This window comes from Schistocerca serialis, chromosome 8 (genome assembly GCF_023864345.2).
Source record: "Schistocerca serialis cubense isolate TAMUIC-IGC-003099 chromosome 8, iqSchSeri2.2, whole genome shotgun sequence".
Taxonomy (NCBI): Eukaryota; Metazoa; Arthropoda; class Insecta; order Orthoptera; family Acrididae; genus Schistocerca; species Schistocerca serialis.
Genome location: NC_064645.1, coordinates 38,330,340 through 38,349,792, shown reverse-complemented (window position 1 = coordinate 38,349,792; position 19,453 = coordinate 38,330,340).

Below are 19,453 nucleotides of genomic sequence, written 5' to 3'. Positions count from 1 at the left end.
AGTTCGTGGCGCCCTCCATTGGTAATGCTTGAATTCAATATAGTGTTGATCCACCCTTACCCTTGACGACAGCTTCCACTCCCACAGCATATGTTCAATCAGGTGCTGGAAGGTTTCTTGTGCAATGTCAGCCCAGTTTTCACGGAGTGCTGCACTGAGGAGAGGTATCGATGTCAATTGGTGAGGCCTGGCGCGAAGTCGGCATTTCAAAACATTCCAAGGGTGCTCTATACGTTTCAGGTCAGGACTCTGTGCAAGGCAGTCCACACAGGGATGTTATTGTTGTGTAACCACTCCGCAACAGGCTTTGCGTTATAAACAGGTGCTCGATCGTGTTGAAAGATGCAGTCGCCATCCCTGAATTGCTCTTCAACAGTAGGAAGCAAGAAGGTGCTTAAAACATCAGTGTAGGCCTGTGCTGTGATAGTGCCACACAAAACAACAAGGGCTGCAAGCCAAATTTTAAGCCAATCAATCAAGAGAATAATTTAGAATTTGCCTCCAAAATGAATACTAATATTGTTTCATTTATGTTGACATTTATTTATGTTATGTACTGTTTCACAAACGTGTTATATTGTGACAGTAATTTTTTAATTTATTAATCCAGGGATCATCTCACAATGAAATAGGATCTATCAGTGTAGTACAAAGAAAGTAAATAGTTCCAGTATAGATGACGATAGTACCGGGTGGCTGGCCATGACCTTGCTGAAGGCACCATCCCAGAATTTACGTGAAATGGTTTAGCAAACTCAAATCAGTATGGCCAGATTGAGTGAATTTCAGTCTTCGAAATACGAAGTCGATGTTTTCGCGACAGTTCTCACGACTCCAGAGGGTATCACACCACAGCTGATAAGCCATGCTCGAAACACTCATAATGCAGCAGCTGTGTGGGTTGGCAGTATGAACTACACTGAGTTCCTCCAATGGCTGCAGCTGTCAATCCAAGGGCATCACGTGTGAATAGCGATTGGTTGATGCCTCATTAAATAATGGATCACTGAGCTACAGCAGATAGTTTTCTTCAGTGCTCCATGTCATGTGTAGTCTCCAGTTATTGCCAAGCCTACAAGCTGCAGTATTTGTCTCTTGTGTCCAAGACTTAGACTCCATAGGCATTGTCAGCCAGCTCTGGACTCTATGTAGGCATCACTCAGAGGCACATTGACAGGACTGCAATATTTTAGAGGACTTGTAATAATTTCAAATGTCTAATTGTGCTGGACATTTCACAAGGAGAAGCATCGTTTAAGATGCGTATTTCTTCATATTTAACAAATATCATTTTATTATTAATTCTTGGGAAGCATTCTGATTGAAGATAACCTACGCTGTCCTCCACCATTCCCAACAGATGCCTTCACAATAGTACAGACCCATTTGGTTGATCCTCTATCGTACAATATTCTTTTTATCATATATAATTTGCATCAAACATTTTATAATACAGGTTGAATCAAAAAGAACTTTGGAGTAATACAGAAATTTATTGAGACAACTTAGAGAATCGATAGATGTGTCGTTTTGTAGCAAACAAACCTCAAATTTCACATGAAAGTGTCAAATGTCGCTTTGGCTCGATGCGACTACCAACTGTGATGCTCCAAACATTACACCGGTAATCAAGTTTCTTCCCACATTCGTTGCAGCATATCGGGCTTAACTTGTGCAATTGCAGCGTAGATTAGATTTTTCAGGTTGGCGAAATTGTTTGGTGGGGGAGGGACGTACACACAGTCAACAGATGAGGTCGGCCTGTACGCTTGTGTGTTGTACATGTCCCTTTACGTTCCCAATTCGCTATGACATCGGAAACAGTGGACCTTGGTATGTTTAGGAGTGTGCAAATCTCGCGTACAGGCGCATGACACAAGTAACACCCAATCACTTGACCATGTTCGAAGTGCGTGAGTTCTGCAGTGCGCCCCATTCTGCTCCCTCACGTTGTCTAATGACTACTGAGGTCGCTGATATAGGTTACCTGGTAGTAAGTGGCAGCGCAATTCACCTAATATGAAAAACGTATGTTTTTGGCGGTGTCCGGATACTTTTTATCACATAGTGTATCTAGCAACATAATCACTTGACTAGAATAGAGATTAGGTGCTGAGAACCATAAGGGCCAAAAGCACACTACCGTCGATTCCATATTTAATTGAATATCAAAGAAACCAGTTAGACAGCTTTTTGTGGATGTTTGTATGAACAATGTGGGCTTACAGCACAGATAAACCTGACCCACCATAAGATCAACAGATGTCAGAAGTATGAATAAATGCTACAGTCTTACAATAAATGATGATTTCCCTTTTTTCTGTTAGGACAACTACAACATGTGTTGATGGTCGATCTGATTTTACTATGTAGTGAGTGAATTGGCATATCTAGGGAGTGTGCTACCGTACAGCGGGATTTATGCAAAACGAATGGGGATAACAGTCTGCTGTAGTATGCTGCCACCTGGTGGCACTGATGTAAACTTGTAGCTGAGTGGTAAGTGTTAGCACTGGACACTGTGAACCGTGCACATTGTTTATCAAATCCGTGCGTATTTGGCTCATAAGGCGATTATGTCATGCCAGTTGCACATACACAAAAGCTCCTTCAAATGCGCACAACCGGAAGTCTGGTCCTGGCCCTGATGCCAAGTTTCACGGAGTCTAGAGGAGTAGAAATTAAGTATAGCACGTTATATTTAGTGCCGTGTACATCAGATTACTGCATCTACATTTCGTTCAACAGCATTCATAGAAAAATGACCAACAGCTCCGAAAGGTGTCAAAAGTCAGGGTGTTCACACGCTCTTGCGCTCTTATACAACAGCCACCACTGTGGTGCACTGTCTTGCTGGTAGTAAACCATCAAATCTCGGTCATATTCATCGATCTGCGGAATTAAAAAGTTTCCAACTATATCCATATATACAATTCCATTTAGTCCATACCAGTTCCTCCTGTTGTCATAGTTTCTTTACTAGCATAAGAAACTGTGTGTGGTTATTTTTAGGTTTCATCTCCGATTTAGCTCGTCTCTTGTTCTATCCATTTCATTTTTTTATATATGTTGATCGACGATTGGGAATATATGGGCTATTTAGCCCTGACCCATGATAAAATTCCTCGTATTCGTATGTGCATGCACATTCAAATAACGTCCCTTGTCTTGTGCATGTGCATAGATAGCGGGTCAGGCTTGTAAGTGAGCGACCATTTGTAGCTGCAGTTTATGGTGGGTCATGGCCCATCGAACATAGGCCGGTGTGAGGTGGAGCATACACCATTAAGTTAAGTAGTGGTTTTGACTTTATTGATATGTACTGTTGGTGTTTTCCTTTTCTTTTTCGTTTATAAGTTTATAGCTATGGTGTTCAAATGGCTGTGAGCACTATGGGACTTAACATCTATGGTCATCAGTCCCCGAGAACTTAGAACTACTTAAACCTAACTAACCTAAGGACATCACACACATCCATGCCCGAGGCAGGATTCGAACCTGCGACCGTAGCAGTCGCGCGGCTCCGGACTGAGCACCTAGAACCGCTAGACAACCGCGGCCGGCTGCTATGGTGTTCTTTTAACCATCGACAAAGGTCTTCTTAGGCGCTTGTGGGTTTTATTGTTGTTCTGAAGAAGGTGTAGTTATCTACGGTGAAACCTGGGTTAACACTAGGTGCTTTTTTCGCAATCGAGATGGGTTTTTAATTTTTTTAATATATTAACCAACGATTGCTGATGAACTGCGATGTTGAAGGTTCTTCAAAGATTTGTTTTGGAACTTAACCCTTTCAGACGCAAAGTAAATAAAATAATTTTTAAAACTTTTTTTTGTTTTATTAGGATATAAATCAGACAATATTACGGAAAAACGTGAAAAAAAATTTTTTTGTGCAGTATTTCAGCAGGTACAGGGTGGTTTCAAATGAAACCACTGCACACTGAATGCGGTGGCTTCAAATGAGACCACTGTCATAAACTTCATTACTTTCCATGATAGGGCACAAAACAGTTACTTTCTGCTGATAAACACAAAGCAACTTGGCGGGAAGGACATGTCTGTCTGTTTCTATGTGGATTACTTTTTGTGCTGCAGAGTACACATCGCCTCTATGTGCCATGTACTGGCAGATGTTTTGATTCTGTTGTGCGTTTTTCCACTGGAACAACAGTTTTACACTTTTTGGCGCATGGTTCAGATGATGCACTTGGGCGACCAGGATTGTCTTTGAAAGTACTGGATCCTGCAAGGCCAGCTACAACACACCGCCAAAAATTCCTTTAGCTTTTTCCTTTCATTGCTTGGTTAGTCGAAACAATATAAATGCATTTCCAATAGAAATATCAATCTTATGCCAAAACTGCCTGAGCCACCAGCGTTTAGATTTTATGTCAACTGCATAGAAACTATTCATCATGTACGCTTTATCTACACATTCCATGTTCGAATTATAAGATTTCACTATCTATGGGCAAGGTATTTTCGTTATTGTGCCATCCTTTTCTTTCCTACCGACTTCTTTCAAAGTTACAGGTGAGTTGTTGATAGTAACGTGACAACACGTTTATCTTTCCATTTCATGCATGCAATCCCATCAGAACGAACTGACCAGTCACTTTCTCCTCTTCACAACTCTTTGTCCTGTTTCAGAGGAGGAAGTCCTTTTCTGTGTGCTCTAATGGTACCACAGGCTAGGATATTATCAAGTTTTACTGTGTGCAGAAGTGGAACACTAGTAAAAAAATTGTCAAAATATATGTGATATCCTTTGCCTTCAAGCCTTTACACAAATCTCTTACAAACCTCTCTCCCAAACATTTCTCAACTGCACCATCTGATTTCCCAGTATATACCCCAAAATCGCAGATATATTCCATTTTGTCAGCTCTGACCCATTTTGTACCCCCTCTTGATGGGCTTTTGAGCCATATATTGTTTGAATGATATTCGCCCTTTGAATTTCACCATGCATTCGTCAACAGATTTCTCCTTAGTTGGAGCATAACATTCTTTGAACCTTGTCAGTAATTGATTTATTAGTGGTCGAGTTTTATACAATTTATCATAAGGTTTATTCCCTTTTTGTGGCATAAGGGCATTGTCATTTACATGTATATAAGATAAAATCCAGCTGTATCTTTTCAATGACGTAAGGGAAGAAATGTACTTATCTCTGAGTTTGTTGTGTGATGACCAGCAATCACGAAATGCACAAAGTTGTTTGATACCCATTAGAATATTTATAGCCAAAAACACCTTGACTTCATCTTTTTCAAGAGGTCTGTAATTCTTACCTTTCTGAGCCACATAAAGATTAGTCTGGAATACTGTGTGTTCCAGCATATTGTCCCCAAATAGATATAAAAAGAAATCAGCTGGCAGCATACCTTCACCTTCAGTTTTCCTTTGACATCAACTTCCTCTATAAAATCGATAGAATGCATCGTACTGTTATCCCTTGTCCGTATAAAGTTCACAGACCTTATTAGTGTCACGTTATCTTCAGAACTGAAACTGTAATCACTGTCATTTTCAGAACGATTATCACATTCACTTCCAGGAACAACATTAGATATCACTGGTCTTGGCACTTGTGAATCAAGATCACTGTCTTCAGCCAAAATATCACTTTCATTATCACTGGTACTGTCAATCTCAGAGTCCACATCAGAAGGAATTTCTTCTAAAAGACACACCAGAACTTCCTCATCCTTTAATATGCGAGAAAACATTTCGCGAAACTGAAATTAAAAAAAGATAAGCTTTCAATACTATCCCTGCAGCCGTAGTGGTTTCAAACGAAACCACCAGAGTAAATACGGAATTAGTACATGATTTTCATTATTGTTGCAATTCATATAGCATGTACTTGTATAAGGCAGTATTATGAATTTGTCCCATGTGTGAATTTTACATTTCAAAGACAAATTCAATCACAAATTAAGAAAAAGAGAACCAGCACATCACAAACAATAATTGCACTTATACTTGAATCGGTAACTGCAACCATGTGAGAAATATCAAGACCACCTACAATACATCAGACCACAACACAGAAACCAAGATGGCGGCCGTCTTAGGCCAAGTATTTCAGCACTACCCTAATACGAATAATTTACAAACTTCATAAATGGAAAGTAGATTCTAAATTGCGTAATAAATGTATTGTTATGTATTTTTCTAGCTTCAGACTTAAATAAAAAGTTGTCACTAAAGCCACAAATTCCATATAAGTACTATGACTAAGTAAAATTATGAGATGCAACTCAAAATCAAATCTAAAAAAACTACTACGCAACACATATAAATGGCATATTTGGACACTAATAATAATTTTCAACATAGAAGCTACATAGCAATAATAAATGAAGTGTGTAACTAAAGCTCAAATTTGTATTAAACAATATGCAGTTAGTTCTAGTCACTGTCATTACGTAATATGTTAGAAGTGGTTTGATTTTGAGTACCTGTTGGATTTATTTGCTGCTCAGCTTGGCCACTTTGCATTTTGTTATTTTTGCTGCAATGTCTTCATGAGTTCCTCTTTTTTGTTTGACTAGTGTTCGAGCAATTTCCTTTGAAACACACTTTTCATTTAACAGTTTTGTGTAATTATGAATAAAAATATTTGAAAGCACTTTAATACTTTTCTTGATTATTGTCTTTAAAGGAATGTTACATTTGCATACATCACTGAGGTTACTAATGGCATTTTCACACAATTCAGTTCCTAAGGCAAGTACTGCATCTCTCTGATTTTCAAATTTGAGAAATTCTGGTTCATATGTGCTGCTAATCAGAACTTGAAAAAGTTTATATATATTACAACATAAGGAAATCATTATAGAAGAAGGACACTTCAATCCCCCACGATTCAGTTGGTTGAAATAGGAAAGGAGTTCTTTGGTTTCACACTGCAACAAAATTTCATCCTGTGTCTGCAACATTTCTTCACAGTCTGAACATTTTCCACCTTTTTGCAGCTTCTCAAGCACTGTTTTGCTGGTGTAGCTAGCAATACAAACCAAGACTTTCAAATCTTCATCCATCATGGGAATGTTTGCTAGTTCCTCTAAAGCGGGTTCTAATTTATCTACATTTTCATACGTTTGGTGTTTTATGCTGTAATTTACTTTTGGTGCAAAATCATTTAATGTAAATTCACCATGTTTAGTAGATATGAGCTTTCGTAGACTTATTACTTTCAGTTTCCGATCAGATTCCAAGATTTGCTCAACTGAAACGTTATATGTGCAGCCACTTAGCCTTCTATAAGCTCCAAATCTTGCTTCCAAAGCATCCGTGTGTAATTTTGCTGTAAGAATATAGGACCAGTTGTAAGTGTTAAAAATGTATCTGCATAACTGAACTGTTGTTGCAAGTGTGTGAGAGGAAGCAGTATATGTTTCATTGGTTAATTTTCCATGAGTAGGCAATGCATGCCAGATACTAAGAAATGTTTTCAAATTTTCAAGAAACACAAGTTTGGAGTCAGTAGGTCCAGTAATTGGGCTAGAATTATCATCTGATGTGCATTTGCCTTTCATGGGATGCTGTACATAGTGCTCAGAGCCATTAGAACCATCTTAAGCATGGATGTAACAGTGGATGGCATTGTTTAAGAGCCATATATTTTAACAAGACTCAAAACATCCTTTACACCTTATGTTTCGCCATATTTCCTCTCTTCTGCGTATTTTCCAGCATTTGGGTCAACAGATGAAGTACCAGAGCTATACAAGGAACCGACAGGGAAAAGATTGGGTATCCTATTTCACCAATGTTTTGTAAAGGGTCACATTCAGCCCAAGATCTACGATATTTCCGAACCGGTGGTCCCCATCGCCCGGTTGGGATAGGACATCAAAAATTTAAAAAAATCGGTTTTTCAAAAATATGTTCAATTTGTAGCGCACATCTTTTTGAAGATATATGTTCGAGGAAATGTGAGACATGTTATTTGGTCTTAAGTGTACCAAAGTGCAGTGCCACGCCTCTTCACACAGCATTTTTCCATCGCACGTCACTGTATTTCGCTATGTGGAATTCAAACGTGTATATTTTGTAACATAAGCCATCAAACCTATACTCAGGACAGTGGAAATTAAAATGTCCAATAATGCCTCTCTTGCTCCCAGTCAGCCGGTTTGACACATCCTACCCCTCTTTAAAAAAAATCTCACAATTACTATTGGACGGCATTATTTGTGAGGGAGAGGATAAGAACTCTTCAGAAAATTAGCACTCTTTATTGCCTGTTAACTAATGACTTTCTCTTTCGTGTGACACAAAATTAAATGTAGGAAACATAAAACCATTGAAGACAAGGGACAATCAGAACAGTACACATTTCTTCAATCGTTAGGCCCCACCAGTTTTTTCTTTCTAATCTTGCTACAGCTTTCCTTTCTGAGAAAAAAATCTATTACCTCATCAAAGTTCGTCAAATGTTTTACCACAAGAAAAATCAAAATATCGTTGTCTAATTCAGAAGAAGCTGTCAATACGAACAGTAGCCAAGACTGGTGTGGTTTCTCGATTTGATTACGTCTATTTTGTCACTGTCTGCAAGATAAAACGAAATAGGCCTTCTTAATATTGCAGCAATTGTAACACACGTCAAATAAGCGAGAATGGTTTGGCATAAATGGTCATTTTTTTCTACTTCGTTTACATAAATAACACAACAGAATATAATTTACGAAGTACCATTATTAAATGCCTATTAGGCCTACTAAAAACAAACAGTTTTGTGTTAGGAAATAGTTTCACGTTTCATTCATATGTTCCAGTTGCTCAAGTACAGTTGCTCAAGTATGAGATCGAAAAGTAGTAGTTGTACGAAATTTTTATATAAATTTGGAATCGTCATATTCTCCCATATTTGTCCGTTTCTTCTCCTTCCTCTTTCTAACAGACAATCTTGTCATCACTAATTCTGTAATATTCCTGCCATTGTCCAAATTTATTCTTTGGATAACTTCACTAACACTGCCAGAATCACCAGTTTCGTTATTCCACGTTTATTCTTCGGCTAGGCGTTATTATGTGTTCGTACCACGCGTTTTCCGCGATATTCCGAAAATAGAACTTAAGCGGCTGCTAACCGGGGACCGTACACCCGGCCCTTGGTAGTATAGCGACCTGGCAAAAAGTTTTGTCAAGGTTTCATTTTTTTGGGCACACACATTCAAAAATCAACTTACGATTCGTTCAGAAATCGACTTAGAATGTGTTCAAAAACTAATAGGGATGTGTTTCAAAATCATATGGATAATCGATAAACCAAAGTACGATAGATCCTGGGCGCTTTGTGAAACAAGTGTTTTTTCTTCGAGAATATGAACTTGGCGCCTACTGAAATTGCTGCCCAGGACAGATACCCCAGTTTGCCCCCCCCCCCCCACCCTCCCCCACCTACTAGATCTGGACCTGGTCACATTCCCAGAGATTTCAAAACTACTTCGAAATCGCCATGGCGACAAGAGAACAGTATAATTTCTCGTGAACAACATGCAAACCAAACAATGCAGTATTTTTTGAATAAAATAATTTTGGATAGTAGGCCGAGTGATTGTAAAACGTTGAAGCAACTAAACTGCCGACGTTTCGACTGGCTTGCTGCGATCCTCTTCAGTGTGGCTAACCGCGTACTACACAAAATTATTTTAAGGAAAATGACGCTGGTCGTGGAAGCCTACGAATTTATACAGGGCATTGTTTATTACGGTCACAGTGTTTTCTCTTGCATTCGGGAGCGTCAAATCTGCTGTTGGATAGAACCAGGGTCAACCATTTCTAGAAATAGGTGACAATTTTTTAATTAGTAAAAAGAATCCCAGAGATTCCAGGAGGCGCCAAGTGCCCCGATTTGAACTTATTTGCCCCCCCCCCCCCTCCCCGCCACCGTCACCTCAACCCCATTTCCAGAAGTCTACAGCACGAAAAATCCATTCAAGAATAACATAAAATTTGTATCGAAAATGAACACGATTCAGTTATTTCTCTCTTTAATAATCAGAAATGTGTCGCCAGAGTTATGGCAATCCCCGGACGTGATACTTACTTGCCGTTATCGTAAATCGTAGAGTATATAATTACCTTTGGCTGCAAGGAGGTCTGATTCGCCGAGACAAATAGAAGCATGACTCTATTGCAAGTCCTTATCGTTGAAATATTTGCTTCGAAGTAACAGAACGATATTGATGGACATGGATTAATTGAATCATTGGCGACGCAGCATTGTGTTGCAGTGTCCCGCGTATGAGAAAGGAATGAAACATGCATTGAGGAGGCGCGTGTTATCTCTTATTGCGTTCGGCTGCCGTGTTTGCGCTCGCGCAGCTGTTAGCGGGCCAGCCATAGCAGACAGATGGGGGGCGTTTTAATTACGCAGCGGAGGTGCGCCACGTGGTTAGTGGGATGCCCCTCTCGGGAACAACCACCACAGCCTGGTCTCATATAATTAAAATTAACATATCCGTTTCTGCAATTGTGAAACACAATTTAAAGACTGTATTCTGGAAGTCGTAAGAGCCGCATTAAGCTTTGGTTACAAACTTATTAGATAAAGTAAAAAGTAGTAGGAAACACCACATTTTTGTGAACGTCATCGTAAGCATTTTAAGTCTACGTAACTGATAGGGCTTTCCTCTATAGTACAACTATAAATAATCAGTTTTAGTTTGTTTAGTGAGACGGTAAATGGAAATGAGCGCACGGCATTGTGGGCCGAGGTCCCCCATTGGGGGAAGTTCGGCCGCCGAGGGCAACTACTTGCTGCATTCGACGCCGCATTGGGCGACTTGCGCGTCGGAGATGGGGATGAAATGATGATAACACAACACCCAATCCCTGAGCGGAGAAAATCTCCTGCCCCAGCCGGGAATCGAACCCGGGCCCCTTGGCGAGGCATTCCGCTGCGCTGACCACTCAGCTAACGTGGGCGGTCAGTGAGGTGGTCATTGTTTACAATTCATCACCCGTGACTTTTCCATTTTATAATAATAATGGTGATTGTCGTAGCTCTAATTGTAGTCCTCGTTTGCGAAAATTTACAAATAAGCTCAAGAATTTAGAATAGAACCATACATTATTACAGGAAATCATCAGCGACAGTAAAAGCAGTACGACGAAATCACTAATGACAGACGACTCTCTGACTATCGTCCATTATCATCAATAAATTTCCATCACTATCAGACATTTTGTATCCATCTATGATGAAAGCTTCCTCTAGACTTCTTCATGCCTCCGTGACGCTCCTACACCACTTTTATTATGTCACTTTCTCTATTTCCTCTGATCGGGCAGGACGGAGTAGCCTTGCGGTTCTAGGCGCTACAGTGTGGAACCGAGCGACCACTACGATCGCAGGTTCCAATCCTGCCTCGGGCATGGATTGTGTGATGTCCTTAGGTTAGTTAGGTTTAATTAGTTCTAAGTTCTAGGCCACTGATAATCTCAGAAGTTAAGTCGCATAGTGCTCAGAGCCATTTGAACCATTTTTTTTCTCTGATCGTTTGCACTCGAGCGAAGTACTTGTGTACACTGCAATCATAATTACACCTTGCATTGCTATGTCTTCTCAGTTCCATTTGTTTTCCTGCCCTTCCTGACAATTTCACCTCCCATACCTTCATTGTTTTGGAACGATTTTCACACATAAAGTCCGAATCTCGCCTTCGCAGGTCACAGCTGGTGGCATGCACCGACTCAAAACCTCCCTTTCCACACCCGTCGGGAGCTCTGCATCGAAACTCGGCGCAGCACCTCTCCATGCCACCTGACGGAGCGAGCTGATCTGCTAAAAGTTAACGTTTTCTTGGTTCCCCTAAATCACAAGAGGCAAATGCCGAGATTGCTTCTGTCTTTTAAAACTAGCATGGTCGCTTTTCATTCCCAGCCTTCGCAGGCCACGTGAAAGGGTCCTGTAGCCACCTTTCATTAGTCCGGTAGCCCAATTTCATTAGCATTTCTCTTTCTTTTTCTTGTTTCTCTTTCCTCATAACTCTCATAGTGGTGTGATTGAATGCATGTCGTTGTGCGTCACGTTGCTAGACGGTGGCTGCAGAAAGTCTGCGATAGTCGTACAGATTCAGCAGCAGTTGTACAGAATAGCCAACTCTCGTAGTGGTCAAGTAGGCAAAGAGGTTTGCGCTACTTGTGAGAAATCCACCTGCGTTAGGTTGGTGGCGGAAATGGCATCTTGGGGTTTTCCGGTCCACGCGGAGCGTGGAGGAGGCTGGAGCGGAGAAAGGGTGGCAGTCTGCCGCCGGTACGGGAAGCGTCCATAGCTGTGCTCCAGTCGATGAAGGGTGAGTTAGACTGACTGCGTGGCGCGTTGATACTTGGCGAGAGGAGAGCTGTTAGCTTTTGGTCTCGCTTTTCAACCCTGAAAGATTGCTTTGCCTTGTCGCAGCAAGGAATGCAAAATTTTTGGCAGATGTCTTACTTATTAAATTTCTATAGCAGACTTGGATCCACCGGAAGAGCGCCACACAAAGGTGTCGATAAGAAGTGAGCACTCGCTTCTGTATGAATGTCTGTTTGCCTTCAGCTGTGCCTGTATAAGCTTTCATTTTTCTAAATATTAATAGCTTTGCCTTCTCGTAAATTTTCCTTGCTTAATGTATCTTTCGTCCGTGCGGAGCCGACCACGTGGTTGAACATTAAAGTTTTGTTGGGCTACCGTCATCACTAACTGTCCGGTCTCATGCTTGTTTTAAAGAACGTTAACCGCTCATGATTGTGTGATGTGATATTGTTGCAACTTGGACACGATACCTACGAAGTGCGTCTCCACAAACCACGTGGGCACGCGGGTGTACTGCGAAACGTGTACCGCTTTACGAGTTATTGCGATCAGGCAACAGCAGTGGTATGAATGATTCACACCAATAATTTCAGGAGTAGATTATAAAGGTGAATGTATCGATGCTTTTCTTTAATGTTCTAGGAATAAATGATTTTATCCACAATTTTCTCTTGTGTTCCGAGGTTACGTTTTTGCACCTAAGTCACTCACCTCGTAGCTTTCCCCTTAGCACATCCAACGCGTTTCCTTACACACAGGTCCAGTGATTAGTTTCCTTTTTTATTTTGAAACAAGTGCTTTAGATTAAGTCTTATTTTCAGGTGTGTTCTGGGAGCTGATCTTATGCAGTGTTCATGCATTTTCTACACTCCTGGAAATGGAAAAAAGAACACATTGACACCGGTGTGTCAGACCCACCATACTTGCTCCGGACACTGCGAGAGGGCTGTACAGGCAATGATCACACGCACGGCACAGCGGACACACCAGGAACCGCGGTGTTGGCCGTCGAATGGCGCTAGCTGCGCAGCATTTGTGCACCGCCGCCGTCAGTGTCAGCCAGTTTGCCGTGGCATACGGAGCTCCATCGCAGTCTTTAACACTGGTAGCATGCCGCGACAGCGTGGACGTGAACCGTATGTGCAGTTGACGGACTTTGAGCGAGGGCGTATAGTGGGCATGCGGGAGGCCGGGTGGACGTACCGCCGAATTGCTCAACACGTGGGGCGTGAGGTCTCCACAGTACATCGATGTTGTCGCCAGTGGTCGGCGGAAGGTGCACGTGCCCGTCGACCTGGGACTGGACCGCAGCGACGCACGGATGCATGCCAAGACCGTAGGATCCTACGCAGTGCCGTAGGGGACCGCACCGCCACTTCCCAGCAAATTAGGGACACTGTTGCTCCTGGGGTATCGGCGAGGACCATTCGCAACCGTCTCCATGAAGCTGGGCTATGGTCTCGCACACCGTTAGGCCGTCTTCTGCTCACGCCCCAACATCGTGCAGCCCGCCTCCAGTGGTGTCGCGACAGACGTGAATGGAGGGACGAATGGAGACGTGTCGTCTTCAGCGATGAGAGTCGCTTCTGCCTTGGTGCCAATGATGGTCGTATGCGTGTTTGGCGCCGTGCAGGTGAGCGCCACAATCAGGACTGCATACGACCGAGGCACACAGGGCCAAAACCCGGCATCATGGTGTGGGGAGCGATCTCCTACATTGGCTGTACACCACTGGTGATCGTCGAGGGGACACTGAATAGTGCACGGTACATCCAAACTGACATCGAACCCATCGTTCTACCATTCCTAGACCGGCAAGGGAACTTGCTGTTCCAACAGGACAATGCACGTCCGCATGTATCCCGTGCCACCCAACGTGCTCAAGAAGGTGTAAGTCAACTACCCTGGCCAGCAAGATCTCCGGATCTGTCCCCCATTGAGCATGTTTGGGACTGGATGAAGCGTCGTCTCACGCGGTCTGCATGTCCAGCACGAACGCTGGTCCAACTGAGGCGCCAGGTGGAATGGCATGGCAAGCCGTTCCACAGGACTACATCCAGCATCTCTACGATCGTCTCCATGGGAGAATAGCAGCCTGCATTGCTGCGAAAGGTGGATATACACTGTACTAGTGCCGACATTGTGCATGCTCTGTTGCCCGTGTCTATGTGCCTGTGGTTCTGTCAGTGTGATCATGTGATGTATCTGACCCCAGGAATGTGTCAATAAAGTTTCCCCTTCCTGGGACAATGAATTCACAGTGTTCTTATTTCAATTTCCAGGAGTGTATTTTATTTTAAATGTTTGATTGTCGTGAACAGTGCGCGGGCAATACTATTAATTATATTGTATCCGCTATGAGCGGCATCACAACGTATGCATTTTTGTGAGTTTTTGGTCTGTGATCAAATTAGTTTATTTTCCAACTCGACCAAACCTTCGATTAGTTGTATGGTTAGAATCGGTGGCGACCCTAATCTTCTCACGTTAACTTCCCAAGCAATAAGTATTTACATTCCGAATAATAACGTAATAACCCGTAATAACAGGTTAGTTACACATGGCTTACCCTGCTCACGGATTTCTGTAAACCAGAGATCTTCTGATGCGCAGTGAGGATTAGTTATTTTCGGTTGGATGTGATAAATGGTATATTGTCTTTCTGCAACACAGAATTTATTTGAATTTAGGATATAGGTGTGCATTTTCTTCCATGTTTTATTTTGTTTATGTATTACTGTATAGACATTGTGATTTAGTATTCCATTGTGCTACAAGTGTGGGTTGATTCTTATCCTGTGTCGTGTATTGGTGTAATGTAGTAAATCTTGGCTGCCTTGTGGGGACTGTGAGTCCATTAGGAGGCTTTGGTACTATTCTTGTATTTTGGAGCACGGAGTAACTATCCTTATGATGGAGACGTGTAGCTGTTCAGGGAGCCGCGATCGGAAAAACCAGTCAGACAACATCTCTGAACAAGGACGTGATCAGAACGTCGAGTCCGACCAGGAATGAAACGCAGAAAACGCAAGCACAAGTGTTGTCCATCCTGAGCCCGCTGTAGTGTTTTTGAATCAGTCGATAGATGCAAATTCATTACAGACTATGCTACGGCAATTACTAGACAGTAATAAAAGGGATATAGAGGAAGCAAATAAAAGATTGCGTAGTGAAATAGTACAGGGTGTTGGGGAGAAACTGGCGATCATTGACCAACGCATCTCCGCCTTAGAATAGGGCCAGCAAGTCATTAGCAAGCAGGTGATGGAGCAAGAAGAAAGGTTCGCTGGGAATATAAGTATGCTAGCAGAACAATGCCAGAGTGAACAAGCGGCTCTTGAGTCCCGAGTAGCACAATATTCCGCCAGGGATCTCCGCGCGTTAGCAGAACAATGCCAGAGTGACCACGCGGCTCTTGTGTCCCGAATAGAGGACACTGTGGCTAAGTGCCCGGTCCACCTTAGCGCGCAGGTAGAAACCCTCAGCCAGGCGATAGTAGCTCTCGAGCGAGAGCAAGGGCTTACGCAAACACAACAAGACACGGCCCACCGAGAGATGCGAGAAGAAATAGCCAGGATCTCAGACGCAGTGCCGCGTAAGTCTGACAATAATAGGGAAACGATTATCTCGTCATCAGCGGATGTAGACGAAATACGGTCGATAACGAAATGTCCGCGTGGACAGTGTGAAATAAATATACAACAAAGAGGGGTTACCGAGGGAATATGTGAGCGCATGGCCCGTTTAGAACTTCACCTAAAAGGGTTAACGGCCCATGAAGCTGAAAGAAATGAACGAAAGGGCCATTATTCCGACGACGATTCCGGGAACGATGGCGAAATTGATCATCGTCACGATCACGGATCTCGTACCAGGTGGGAACGGCGCGGATCCCCTCAGGAACGTTCGCCAAGGGAAACTCACTAATTTGACTTTAAACATTTTCTGACGGTGAGGAAGTTTGAAGTCTTCCGTAACTCGGCTACGGGGATTCACCCGCGGGCCTGGTTACAGCAGTTCGAGTTCTCCCTTCCTCCTACGTGCCCAGTGCGCACAAGATGGAGTATATGGGCGGCTACCTCGAAGGTGAGCCAGGGGCGCGGATGAGGTCAATTGCACGCAATTGCTACACTGTCGAGGAGTTTCGACAACACTTCCTGTCGATCTATGGGTCAGTGGCAGCGCAGAGTCGTGTAAAACACGGACTCGTTATGCTACCAGAGTTAAACCGGCCGAAATTCTCCAACCCTGTGCAGATGTTCGAGCACATGCTGCAGGCAAATGAACATCTTGACGATCCTTATGGACCTGAGGAAATTATTCGTATTTGCCTGGGAAAGTTTCAAATGCATTTGCGGCACGTTATCCTTGCAGGATGACGTAAGGATGACGTAGAGGGTTTTCGCAGTCTTCTTTTAGAGCTTGAGTGCGATGCGAATGGCACCACGCAGAATTACAGTCAGAGCGCCTAAGAGCAGCGGCCAAGAAAGCGAAGCCGCAACCATATAAACAGGTGGCAATACAGATGTAATGGGTTGCCTGAGAGTTACAGAATGCGCGAGCGTTGGCAGCGTCGCGACTCCTCATGGAACGCGGGCAGAACGAACTATGCCAATGGTCATCATTCGCCTATAGGAAATCAAAGACACCCCCGGGAGTTTAGAAGATATGGTAATGAGCAGAGATTTAGGCGCAACTACAGCGGACCTAGGAACGGTAGTCGTGACCGACCACAGAATAATTATCGAACAAGCAACAACAGGGGTGTCGTAAACAGTACGGGTGGTCCGCCAGTGGGTGTTGAAATTCGTCCCGCAAACCCGCGGCACTATCCGACAAATGCCTCTAATCAAAGGGATCAATGACTTGTAACCTCCCCCTCACTTATCGACCTTAATGACAGTGAAAAATGAAACCGCATGTACCTAATGGGAATTTTGGAAAAGCAATCGTCACCGAAGTTAACCTGTCGGTAAAGAGGGAGGAAAGGGTTACATCTAAATGAAAGGAAAAATGCAAGTGAAACTGGTGGAAATTAATTTTGAAATAGGGATAAAGTTAATAAAGAAAGTAAATGTGTGGCCGTTACGTTAACAGTCAACTAGTGGTAATTAGATATTTGAGATTTGGGGGAAATTACGGTCGCCAGTCCTATGGACAATTACTATAATAACTGAAAAAGAAAGGTTATTACACATATAATTAGCACTAGAAGCGTGGCAACTGAAGGTTGACACGTGTAGTGTGAAAACTGAAAGTTTGTCAGAAGTAATAAATTTCGCTACACTTAATTTAGCAAAAGAATTAATGAAACCGGAAAATCGAAAGTTAATTTAGTGACTGAAGTTAAAACTGAGCTTTCTTTCTGAAGCACATCGAAATACAGTTAGTCTTGGACTACCTCAACAATCATTTCTAAAGATACTTGAATCTACGCAATTTAGAAAGAAGAGATTTAACTTTGAACTTGAATTAAACGATTCTGAACAATTAACAATAGTAAAATTTAGTATGTACCAAGCTGAGCTGCAGTCACAGGTAAGCTAAAATACGGTAACAAAACTCGCAGTCTTAATTTGTGCTTGTGTAATCTAACTATTGTAGCCAGCTAATGCTTAAATTGAACTTTGAAATTAAAGCAGTGAAATGGAATTATGCTGGCATTTGAATTTCAACGACACTCGGGTTCATTTCGGAAAAGGAAGGGACCCTGCTTGGCAATGCAATTGGGACAATGAGCAACAAAGGTTCATGCTACGTTGCTGTAATTTTGCGAGGCAAATGGAACAATTTGAAAAGCTGAGGTCTGCCATACAGTTCTGAAACTTTACATGCTTTTAGTCTTCCTTGTTGGTTGATTGAAGGTTTGAAGCCGTCGATCGAGGAGGTGGCGACAGTCACTCATTGTCGGCCGTCGCTGTTGTAGAAGCTGGATGTTGGCGCGCCTTCTTCTCGACATGGTCACCAGGCGAAACGGGCTCTTGATGTGCGCCAGCTAATGCTTCCCGTCCGCGACACCATGTCAGAAACTATCATCGCGAGCCGAGCGCAATTACATGCTGCCAAACCCCGAAAGCGCGGCAACTCGCGGGAGCGTCACACAACACACCTGCTCCACTCACTACTCCTGCCAGACTCTTACTGCTCTGCCCGCGCTCCACGCGGCAGAGTTAACACTACCAAAGATCCTACACACTTTGAGTCTTCACACGACCTATCGATGTAATCGTTCGATAGCAGTTTTCCCTAGGCAAGACCCAGCGTAAAAATACAAATAATATTTACGAAACAAACCAATTATACATCGACATAAATGCATAAATATATATATACAAATAGTAAAACAATTACAATATGTAAAGACACAGAAATGTCATATATTCAGGTAACAAAAATAAGGAAAACAAATTATAGTACAATAGATGGAAATAGGAGGATATGCATTTCCGGCGTTACACGTGCCCCACATTCTCTGAGGATGTTCGTGTAACCTGAACAGACTCAGAAAATGTCCCAAAAAAGAAACAGCGGAAATGCATATGTTCAAAACATCAACAAAATTTAGCATTCGTCTAATTAAGCATAAATCAATTTTTAGACCATAATAATTGAGTGGAGACACTCCTAATCTTATTCCACTCTGTCATCTTGCACAAAATAAAACAGGTTGACAACATATTAAAATTCATAGAAAGCATAGAAAATGGTTTAGCTACTTCAAAATCATTAAAATTCGTAACACTATCAAGAAATGGAATACTATTTGCAAAATTAATTAGAGTGCATGGTCATAAAAACAGGTAGATCAAAATACGCAAATAAATAATTAAATAGACTACACATTTTATATAACCTTTTCATAATTAATATTCTCGTCACGAGAATCTATTTAACGCTAAACAAGAAAATAATGTACAGCAGATCGACAAAAACATAAATATTAACAGCAGAATTCTTTCAGCTGTCTAGGAAGAAAAACAATTCCGCTTTCCGTACTCGCAAGTACAAAGAATGCCGACAGCGGCACAAGAGCCAACAGCGGCACAAGAGCGGACAGCGGCTCGCCTCGCCAGTATTGTTGAATCCGCGTGTGCGGCACGCTTGATCTCACTCGCCCTTATGACGGCGTTTCCAGAA